Here is a 10,944-nt window from a genome sequence, read left to right as displayed (position 1 = left end):
AAAAAAAAAAAAAAAAAAATCCTGGGGTTTTGGTATTAAAAATTGGAAAAGTAATACACTACGTAGTACACTAGTACCTTCTAAAGTGAAAAAACAAAACACACAAAATATCCTGGGATATTTTTTGGGAAAAAAAATAAAAAAATGAAGAGAGGAAAACGAAAATGCAATAGAAAATATCGTGGGTGGGGGCCATGGTCGTCTATTATTGCACGGACTATATTTGATTCCGCATCGCAAGCTTGATTTCGACGTTCAATCCATATCCGGTGATGATGGTTTGGGAATGGCATATTGTGTTGCGTCGTGTCGAGAAGAGAATTGGTTGCGCTCATAAAAATCTTGTACTGTTGGATCTTCAGTTAGATTGATCGAGGAAAATAAGTGTTTGATCAAGTCCCATCAATTATGTTGAAGTCTTTGAACAAGCAATCACTGCGATTAGGTCTTGGAATTTATCGAGCTATTGCATCAAATATTTTTGTTTTTTAGGGCCTGAGCCGGCCCTCTTACGCACCCGTCATTTTCCCTAATACTAATAAAAAGAGCAATCGTTTTACAATTATAAATACTTGCACAAACTCATTTACATTGGGGTCAATACACACTATATCTTTAGTGAATGTGGACTCGATCAAAAAATATGAATGTATAAAATGCGTGTAAATATTTGTGACTGAATATGGAATAGTAGTAATAATAGTAGTAGCAGTAGTAGTAAAATTGTTAAAGAAAAAGAAGAAGAAGAAGAAGAAGATATTTAGTTGTAAAATTGTTAAAGAAGAAGAAGAAGAAGAAGAAGATATTTAGTTAGAAGTGGGGTTACGTTACATCTAATCTATCACGTGGAGTGGCAGAGGAAGGGAAGTACGCTCGTCCTCTCCTAGCTCCCTGCTGTTCAATTAACGTGTTTGCTTGTTTGTTTTTCATGACTTTGTAGTTATACTTATCGAACTACTCCATTTCCCTTTGACCAAATACTGCTAGAACTAGAACTATAAAACTATACTAAGTTACTAACTTTACAGTGCTCCTTTTTTTTGGTACTCTTCTTCTTTTTCTTTTCTTTTTTTAATTTTAATTTTAAATTTTTGGTACTCCTCCGTCTCACATAAAGTTGACTCATCTTTCTGTTTTTTTGAATGTCCGTACCAACTCCCAAGATTTTGTTCATTTTGACTTTGTCATCTACTAATTGAATGGAGTTTTGAGGTTTGAGTTGCTTTGGGTTACCAAGTGATAATGACAGAAAAATACTAACAGTAAACTAATGTGCATGTCCATCAGCTTTATGGTTGGGGTCTTTTCTTGTCTGTCCAGTTTACAAGTTTTGCATTTTTTATTATGAGAAAAAATACAACATTTGGAAAAATTAGCATCTTGTAAATTGTTTTGTCCTTTTTCCAACTGGGTATCGAACTTCATTCACCAACAAATGCAAAATTCTGAAAATGCGGTAACGCTTTATCGCGCGCGTTGGTTGAGTTGGAGATATGAAATCCTGTAATTAAGAGGATATTTTTGTTTAATTCGGTACTACCATAGAAAGGGCCGAGTTCCCTAAAGACCGACTAGGGAAGGCGTCCGTTTTGCTTTGGAACAAGTCGGAAAGATCATTGGCAATTGGCTAATTAGCGTAATTTCTTTTTTGGATTGTTAGAATTTGACGTCTTCAAAGCGCCCAGACCAACCAACTTGTCAAATTTATGCTGTGTTTGGTTTGGTTTTTGAATTTTTTTTTGAAAAATTGTAGGGGTAATAAGTGGAGAGAGATAGAAACAAAAATGTTAAAAGTAGGGAGAATCTAGGGGGAATTTTAAATTTTTTTTTTTAAAAAAGCAAAGAGAACAAGGCATCAGCATTTTAAGAAGTTCAGCAGTACAATAATAAATAAATAAAATTGACATATGATGTCAAATTTGACATAAAAGATAAAATGTCAAATGACACAATTATTTGAAATTTTGGTTGGAGTTGGTTCGCATGCCAATTTTTGACATCCTTGGTAGCAGATTGATTTGATAATGTAAATTTTCGAAATTGTTAAAAGCTAGACTTTATATGGCTCATTATGTTGGGCTTTCAAGGATATTCCATTGGGCCCATGAACCATACTGTAGTACCCAATTACCCATGCAGCCTTTGCTTGTTCAAGCTCTATGGACCACATCTTGCATAGCCCAGATCTTCTTCTTCTTCTTTGTTCACCAGAAAAAGAAACCCATATCTTTAATTTGTCCCCTCCTATGGCCCTTTGAATGTTACTTGTTTGTACTTTATGGGGCTGTCGGAGGTGGAAGATAGAACACCCTGAAATCATTCGAATCGAGATACCTAAAAAAGCGAATGTTTCTGATTTTTTCTCCCCCTCGAATCCTGAAATCAATAAGTCTAGTTACTTACAACTTGTTGATTCGACTTTAGTAAACTATAAGTTATATCGAATATATTCTACAAATATAAATTCTAGATTATTTCTTTTCAGAATCACTATCGTTCCAATATAGTAACTACAAACTTGGGTGATGGATCAAACGTACCGAACTCAGACATAGTTACAAAACTAGAATAGTACCTTAAAACTGGAGTATAATTTTACAAACATAAGCGATCAATATCTTTCTAGATGACAATGGCTTGTACATATACAGAAATATTACAGCTATAATTAACCAGTAGTGGCTTTGGATATATAGTACTACGTACAGAGTGTGTGTATATATATAGTTGTCTCATTCAAGCCTGAAACGCTCTTGAACGCAAGCTATATAACTTGCAGCCTTCAAATCAACATTCTCATACGTAGCCACACCGCCACTATAGTCGCCTCGGCCACCAGTACTGATCTCCTTTGGCGATAAAAAAACCGTTTGCTTCGGCTGAGGCGTTACATAGTCGTGGTTGACTATGAATACCACCGAATCAGCAGCAGCAGGTGTAGTAGCTGCCGAACTAGAAGCAGAGGGAGTAGTGCTTGGCTTCGGGGCCTTGCTTGCAGAGTAATACAAGGGGTTTTCAAGCTTCATTCCCGAGAAGTACCCTTCAAGCTTTCGGCTCCCCTCCATTGATCTTTTCTTTACAGTAGCCAGACTAGGGCTAGCAAGCTAGCTTTTTTTTTTTTTTTTTTTGAACTTGAAAATGTAAGTATTTTCTGTCTTCCATCGTACATATTTTATATATATATAATAACTGGTTGGTTTGGGCAATGGTTGGAAGGTTGTGATAAACAAGATTAGCAGGAACCTCTGCATGTGTGGTGTGGTCCCCAGCTAATTAAATATCTAGGGTATCATGATCTCTTTCACTTTCAATAATATTAATTAATTAATACGGATAAGTTTTCTTCTGTTGAGATGATATTGTACGGGGTAAGATTAGCAGGAACCTGCTTAGCGAAAAAAAAAAAAAAGGATTAGCAGGAACCTCTGGACTCTGGAGCCCTTTATTTTATGCATCTCTATATACTAACGGATCGAGATCCTCTGTGAGGATCGTGTGAAGATTTTTATGGGATTCGGATCATTCATCTCAACAATCAATGATCCGAATCAGAAACAAACTCTTCCCGGGAAGAATTAACTCTTCTCCGGAAAAGTTTATTTTCAATACAGACCATTGATTGTCGAGATGGACGGTCTGGATGCAAACCCTCATACCATCTTCACAGAGAGTATCCTCATAGAGGATTTGGACCTATTTCGATATGGGGGTTAGAAAAGTCGGATAGGATGGCCCTTACGCAAAGATTAGATCATCCGTCGTGCTACCTCTACTGCTCTGGTTCACCGATCCCCCCTCTGCAACGCTCAATTTCATCGTTCGTCTCAGCAATCAATGGTCCGGATTTTAAAAACTCTTCCAACTATTCGCTGGAAGAGTCTTTTAAAATCCGAACTGTCTAAAAAACACTTTTAAACGATGAAATCGAGAGCGGTAGGAAAAGCGGTGGAACAGAACAGGGTAGACTCTCTCTTCTATTATCCCCTCCCATGGGGGCCGGGGCTGCTTTGCCAAAAGCTCCCTCTCTATCCGTTTTTGTTTTTTTAAATGGAAAAGTCGATCGTTCAAGTAAGTCATTCCCACAATCCATTTTCTAAGCTTAATCTAAATAGTAAATACTTATCAAAACAAAAAAAAAACAGGAGAAGCTTTTCAATAGATCTAAAAGGTAGGGGAAGTTTTTAGATATATGCAGCATTTTATGTTTTGAGATACGCTACAAGCAAAAGGAGGAGTGGATTATATCCTATTAAAAAAAAAATCCAGAGAGATATGATTTCGTTTAGGAAATGTGATAAGGATAAGAGCATCACACCATATGTCAAAATCCTTGTCATTCTTTTAAAATGGCAAAAGAAATGGCAAATCGGGTGATTCTCTCAAATTTCACAAATGTGGATACTTCTGCCACAGGAGCATGGCAAAATTGCCATTTGAGAGAGAGTGTACCCAACATGGGTGCAAGCTGTGCAACACCGGTGCCATTTTTTTGACAAAATTGACACTATTCATTGCCCAAAAAAAAGAATGGTCGACAAGGGCATAATAGCATTCATGAATATGAGTTTGCTTTAAATGATAAATCTTTAGTAACCCCGATTTGGCACCTTTGATTGATCAAAATAGGAAAAATTCCTTTCGCTCGATCCTGTAAATTAGGTTTTGAAGTCTCTATTTGAACAAGATAGAACGCATTTAATTCTAAGGTAGGTAGGCCACCCTAATTCGCGAGAACATTTTGCTTCCTTTTTCGTTGGATAGCTCTAGTTAACTTCATATGCCTTTTCGACCAAAAAAACTTCCGATCGATGCCTTTGGATGTGACTAGTCTTTCCGGGTTCAATTGGTTTAATTTAGACGATGCATGGGGCCAACATCTTTACAGGAAAGGCCGGTGTCAAAGTTTGTACCAGCCCCAGTTCCTGTTTTGACCCCATTTTGCGAGTGTTACGTCTACCTCTCAGCTCCGGCTGGGTACTCGATCGGATGGATTCAGTTTTGGTACTAGTAGTTGAATTCGCGACACCTACGAAAATCATAAGTACGTTAGACTTCACGCAGTTAATTGGGTCTCTGTCGTGCTTAATTTTCGTTTGTGTTCCTTTCTTGATTTCTCCTTCGTGCCATTGTGTGTTGGTTTGGCAATTCGAAAACACAATCCATAACAAGATTGATCTGCTTTGTTTTTTTTTTTTGAGAGAGAGCAAAGCAATACAGATAATGGACCAAAATTGGAAAAAATACTAGTATATACTATGTTAGAAGAGTACACTTCAGTTGACTGAATGGACAAGAATGGGAAATTTTCCAAAACCCATCCCCCCTCTCGTGGAAGCAGCTTCCAACAACAAAAATACGCTTCATGTGTAAAAAATGAGATAATAAGTAAGCGTAATTTGGTATAAATTGTTGTTTTGATCGGCGTAACTTGGTATTGTTACGTGGATAAAAACAAGAAAATGAGTGCAAGAAGAAAGAAGAAGATCGGTACAAATATCGTATTCATGTGGATGTTATATTCTTATGCAAGTGGGCCTATGCTGTTTGCTTTAGTTGAGCCTCAACTTGACAATAATACAAGTTAGAGATCGTAAAAGATATTCCACCTTAATAAAGTTAAGATTAATACAATATATTTGTTTCTTTGATTCTCCAAATTTCCAACTGTAAGAATATATTTTCAAGAAGTAGAAAATTAATATATCTCATTTGTTGTTAGAATCCCCATCGTGACTTAGCTTTGAGGAAAAAACAGAAATTCCTTGGCATCATTATGCATAGATTTTCAAAAGCGAAAATTCTATTTTTTTATTTATTTTTAATGTAGCATTGCCCAATTTGGACCAACTTGAACTTGCTTTCATTTTCGTTTGAATGTTCTTGACCAATACTGTCAATATTCGCCCTTCCAGTCCTTGTTCCGCTATTCAAATACCCAAACGAAGAATTTTGTAGTATTTATGGGTGGGCTAGAATTTTGTTACTTTGTTTGCTTGTGCTTTTTCTTTGCCATATTTTCGTGGTTGTCTTTCTTCTTTTTTTCCCTTCTTTTTGGAATATATAAGTAGTTCCTTTTTTGGGGGGAATTTCATGAGCTCAGCAGGAATATAATTAAAAGGCAATATCCGATCTCCCGTACTCCTCCCAAACAGAAGGGTACGTCTTGTTGTCTTGTTTTTCTCATTGTCATCGCTCAACATCCTTCCATCTTTTTAGGTCCACAACGTTATCTGAATCGTTTATGTCGTAGGTCGGCAAAAAGAACGTTATTCGAATTTGGTGCGAATTGCTTCCATATCATTTTAAAACTACCACATAATTCCAATATTTTTTTTTTATCTAATGTGCACCGGTATGCTTTCGTTCAAGATTTTGAATATGGACTATGGTTTAAATCCAACAACCCTTCTGTCCTATTCTACCTTAGGAAAGGAGTAGGTTCTTGCCGGGAAGAAACTTTCAACAAAATCTAACAATTAAAAACAATTTTGGATGGATGAAATTACACAGACCGCAATGAAGCCTAATTCATTACTTTTGTTGATCCCATTTTATTTGGACAACAGGGGAGGCCTTGTAACCTCTGAAGTTTGTTTGGATTTGTACACATGGACCAAACCGGTGGGAGCCCAAGTTCATCTGGTCCTAATAGTCAAGCCCAAACAAAGACAAACCAGCATGTTTGGGCCCAAACTTAAAAGAGCCCTAAGACTTCAACTGTAGTTTTCTTCTCTTCCAAGAACCCTCTGAAACCCCCTTATTATTAGTCGAATATTCGTGCTTGAGGGGATTGGAATTTTTAGATACTGAAATTGAGTATTGGGGTTTGTGAGAGAGAGAGTAAATGGCTTTAACGAACTTGATTCTGACAGTGGCCGGAGTTAGCGCAGTGATTCTGCTGATGAGGAGCGATGTGAAGCAATCGGCCTCAATCTTCAAGCGAAACGTTCGTCAGATCCGACACTGGCTCGAACAAGAGTCCTCCGCTGCCGCCAAGTATGCTTTTCCTTTTTCTTGTATGGTAAAATTATCATCAAAATATGCTTATGTCGGACTGGTCTATGTTAATATGAATACTAGATGCCCGGGCACACACAATGCATGGCAGCATGGGTAAATCGTGTTAATGCAAAAGATGAAAAAAGAGTATTGAGATTGCATAAAATCCCAAATGGTTTTTAAAAAAAAATGTGCGAGCCAACCTTAAAATTGACGTCCACAGCAAATGGATGTTCCCTTTATAATGGTAATAGTCTAATAGATATATAATAGATATTATTTTTTTATAAATTGGGTCCATTTATATGCATGAATTTTTATAGTTCATAAGGTCCTTCTGTAATTGGATTGGTTGGTTTTCCTTTTCCCTTCTGCGGAAGTGTAGTGATATTCATGATCCTATGCCTTTAGTGCTCTTTGTAGTAATTAGAATCCATTTTGTGTTCGCTTTGAATTGTACCTTCTCCAATGGCTATATAGAAAATAGCATAGAGGTCAAATTTCTCATCTCTAAGTGGCTACCATGTCGAATTAGGTTTCCATATAGCTAGCAATTGATATAATTTAGCTGTGACAGATTGGTAACTTAAACCAACGTTCTTCCATTGGTTTCTTGCTTGTTTGAGCATTTTGCGCCATTTGTACTGTCTATAGTTTATACTACCATCCATTCACCTAATGGCAGTGGTGTAACTTGAGGAAATTGTTTGGGAAAGACAAAATTTTCAGCTCCAATGGGTTTCAATCTGTTCAGCCAAGTCAAATTTGGCTTTGCCATTCTCAATTTCCCTGTAAACATTGTCATGGGCCTGCAAAATACCTGAAGTGCCAATTTCAGAAATCATGGAAGTTCCTAGCAATACAATTTATGTTAAGGAATAGCAGAAAAAAAGAAAGAGAGTGAAATAGTGAATAGCTTCCAGTGAGGAAGAGACAACCGAACTGTTACTCCTACATTCAATTGGGCATATCATTTGCAAATAGAGAATGCTGACAGAAGTTCATAGAGAAGTAGAACAAACGTGAGAGAAAGGCGCCAAGTGGCCTTTGGCCCAATGGCATCAGGGGGTGCACTGGTGGTAGGAGTAAGGAGGTAGGAGTTCAACTCCTCTACCAAGGTGTTAATCTCACTACTCTAACAATACTAGCTTTGGCCACACACAAGAAAAAACAACGTGAGAGAAAGGCTTGCATTCGAGATACGTGGCCGGTCGCAGCTGGTTACCACAAATCAAGACAGAAATCCAGATTGCGGGAGAATGTGAGGATCTGGATAGAGAGAAAACCTGTCGCAGGAGAAGATGACGCACACACCAAGAAGTCTGTTTTTGATGGAAGGGAGAATTTTGTTTGCAGAGAAGGAGAACGAGAGAGAGCTTGTAGGACCTGTTTGGAGATGCTAAGTTCAGTGAATTCCATGCTTTGGTTGGTCTAACTGTGGCTAATTCCACTACTGGTGCTAGCTAGAGTTTGTCAGTGGCAGTAGGAAAGATCAAGTACACGTGATAGCTTCAGCTTCCTTAAGCATTGCAGTTCTGCTTCTCTGCCTATTTTTGTTTTCATCATCCTGTTTCTTATCTTTCACAGCTCCAGCTTCTTTTCTGTTTTCATTAGATTCATTCCAGTTTATAGTGGAACTTAGAATATCGCACATCTGAATTGAAGGTAAAAAGTAAACCTGCGGTTGGGAGGACAATTACTCCGCTTTGAGCTCATTTCTTCACACAGACTATACCTTTCTTCTCCATTTTGATGAGCTTCTGTTCCTGTTACGTTTTGGCCCTCTCAAGCTGGCCACGCTATGATGTTTTCTTGGTCAGTACAACCTAAAGTTGTTATCTGATATGTCTTCACGAAATAAATACTTAGCGGACAAACAATAGTTTGGTTAGGATCATCTGATATGTCATCATTAAACGAATTGTTTGGGAAATGGAAGTAACTTTTTTTCCGGGTAGGTGGCTTCACTCTAACTTATGTAAATATTGCATGTCTAGAAATTCGAGCCTTTTGTTTCTGCCACGGTGAAAGCTATCTTTAGTCAGCTGTTCTGCTTTTCTACGTATCTCATTGCATCTTATTTCTTTCATATTTCCTTTTTCATTCAAGCTAGCATATACCTCCGTACCTCCAATGATTGGAGACAACATGGGTTCTGTTATTGTATTCAGGCTAGCATATGTAATTGAAACACTAATGGATTTTCGCTTGTAGGGAGATGAAGAATGCTAAACCCAAGGAGCTTGGGAAAGATCTTCCAAAAGAGGACAAGCACTAGGTGTCTTGGACCGGACGTGGGAACTATATCATAAAGCTTCTTGTTTTTCCATTTTCTTTTGGTTTACCAATCTATCATGTACAAATTTTTGACCAAAACAATTTTGGTTGGTGTTTTTAAGCGCACTATATAATATGCACTGAAAAAGGTGTTCCAGGAAATCTTTTACTGTGTTTTCTTGTGTTCGCTCTTTAAGGCATCGGTTATTGGATCAAAATCTGTAGCTATCTCTGACAAACATAGGTCATTGAAAGAATTTCGGAGAGGTCATTGAAAGAATTTCGGAGAGCCACAAAAACACGAATGCCAGGACCTGTCAGTGCTTGGTTTACATGAACTTTGATCTTACCTTTAGCCTCTTCCATCTTAAATCATGCCAGCTAAATTGTCCCAGTGAATGTCACCGAAACAATATATCTAAACTCTTAAATGTGAATGAGACCCCTCCCTGTGGTGTGTGCTCATGGGCAATGGGGGCATGAGGTTTGAATATAAAAATACTCACATTCGCAAGGAACTGCTGAAAGAAGGGTCACTAAGAAAGTGAGCCACTTTTGTGCATCCTAAAAAAAAAATTAAGGTTTTGAATCCCGTACCACCCAGTATGTAACAATTTTGACCAAATTCAGTATCTTAACCCTCTAATTTAAAAGTGGTTCGATACCGGTCAATATCAGATAGTACCGAATCACTTTTAATTTATTTTTCTTTTATATAATTGTATATTCTACTTTAAATTTTTTGATGTGGAAAAATAACACGAATTTCAATAAATACGAAATGGTATCCAGTACCTCATCGGTATTGGGATGTACCATACGTACCAAGTCTTTTAAAATCACACCCACATACACAACAACTTCACACACCCACTCACAATCATATGCGGGACCCACGCAAGATTGTATGTCCCGCACATGATTATGAGTGCGTGTGTAAGTGGTGGTGTAGAATTTTTGGGTACCTCATTAATAGAAAAATCGGTAGTCCAGCTGGTACAATATTTTAGAATCTTGGTGCATCCTATTGGGAAAGCCTATTGGGCTCATTATTCTCCACCAGCCCAATCCTTACGCCCATTTCGGTCTCCGAGCTGTCCAAGCAAAACGAGATATGGGACCAAAAACAGTGGTTGATTTTGTGTCGGCCGTGAAGGCCTTTTGGTTTGAAGAATGATCTGTATGATTTGGGTTTTGAAGGGGGTTTTTGGGATAATGAGTGGAAAGAGATTGATAGAAAAATAAGAGTAATAATTGAAAATAAAACTTTCTGAGAACCGTGTGCAGAGGGAGGGGTTGATTATAGAGACCCAAAGCGAACACAGTCGACGTCTTCCAATAGATATATACAAGGTTCAAATGTCTCACAATAATCTTATGAACATATATCTTTGCATGCAGAACGATCAACTTACAATACAGTTCATGTTTTCGAAAAACTAAACTCACAATAGAGTGATATCCACCCTCTGGTCCCTTTCAGAAAGGTGGCGAGTGTTAGGAGTGCAGACAACCTTCAGCATCGAAAACGATATTTCAAGGACTTGTGGTGTAATTTCCACATAAGACCTGGCCTATTTTACACTGCAGTTTGTATGTAATTATGTTAACGTGTTTTTAGAGAAAAATAGAAAGAGGCGAGAGAAAACGCAGGTTTCAGAGAGATTG

General features: G+C 37.7%; 1 long non-coding RNA gene across 1 annotated transcript; it reads left to right on the top strand.

Annotated features, from left to right (window-relative positions):
- Positions 1–6,636: 6,636 nt before the first annotated feature.
- On the top strand, positions 6,637–9,438 carry LOC131304151 (uncharacterized). Its single transcript, XR_009192317.1, has 2 exons — positions 6,637–6,996; positions 9,214–9,438. It is a non-coding gene; the product is annotated as an uncharacterized LOC131304151 (long non-coding RNA).
- The last annotated feature ends 1,506 nt before the right edge of the window (positions 9,439–10,944 follow it).

Source organism: Rhododendron vialii, chromosome 10a, assembly GCF_030253575.1.
Source record: "Rhododendron vialii isolate Sample 1 chromosome 10a, ASM3025357v1".
NCBI lineage: Eukaryota > Viridiplantae > Streptophyta > Magnoliopsida > Ericales > Ericaceae > Rhododendron > Rhododendron vialii.
Note: the sequence above shows the minus strand (reverse complement) of the source record. Positions and strands in the feature narration are given on the sequence as shown.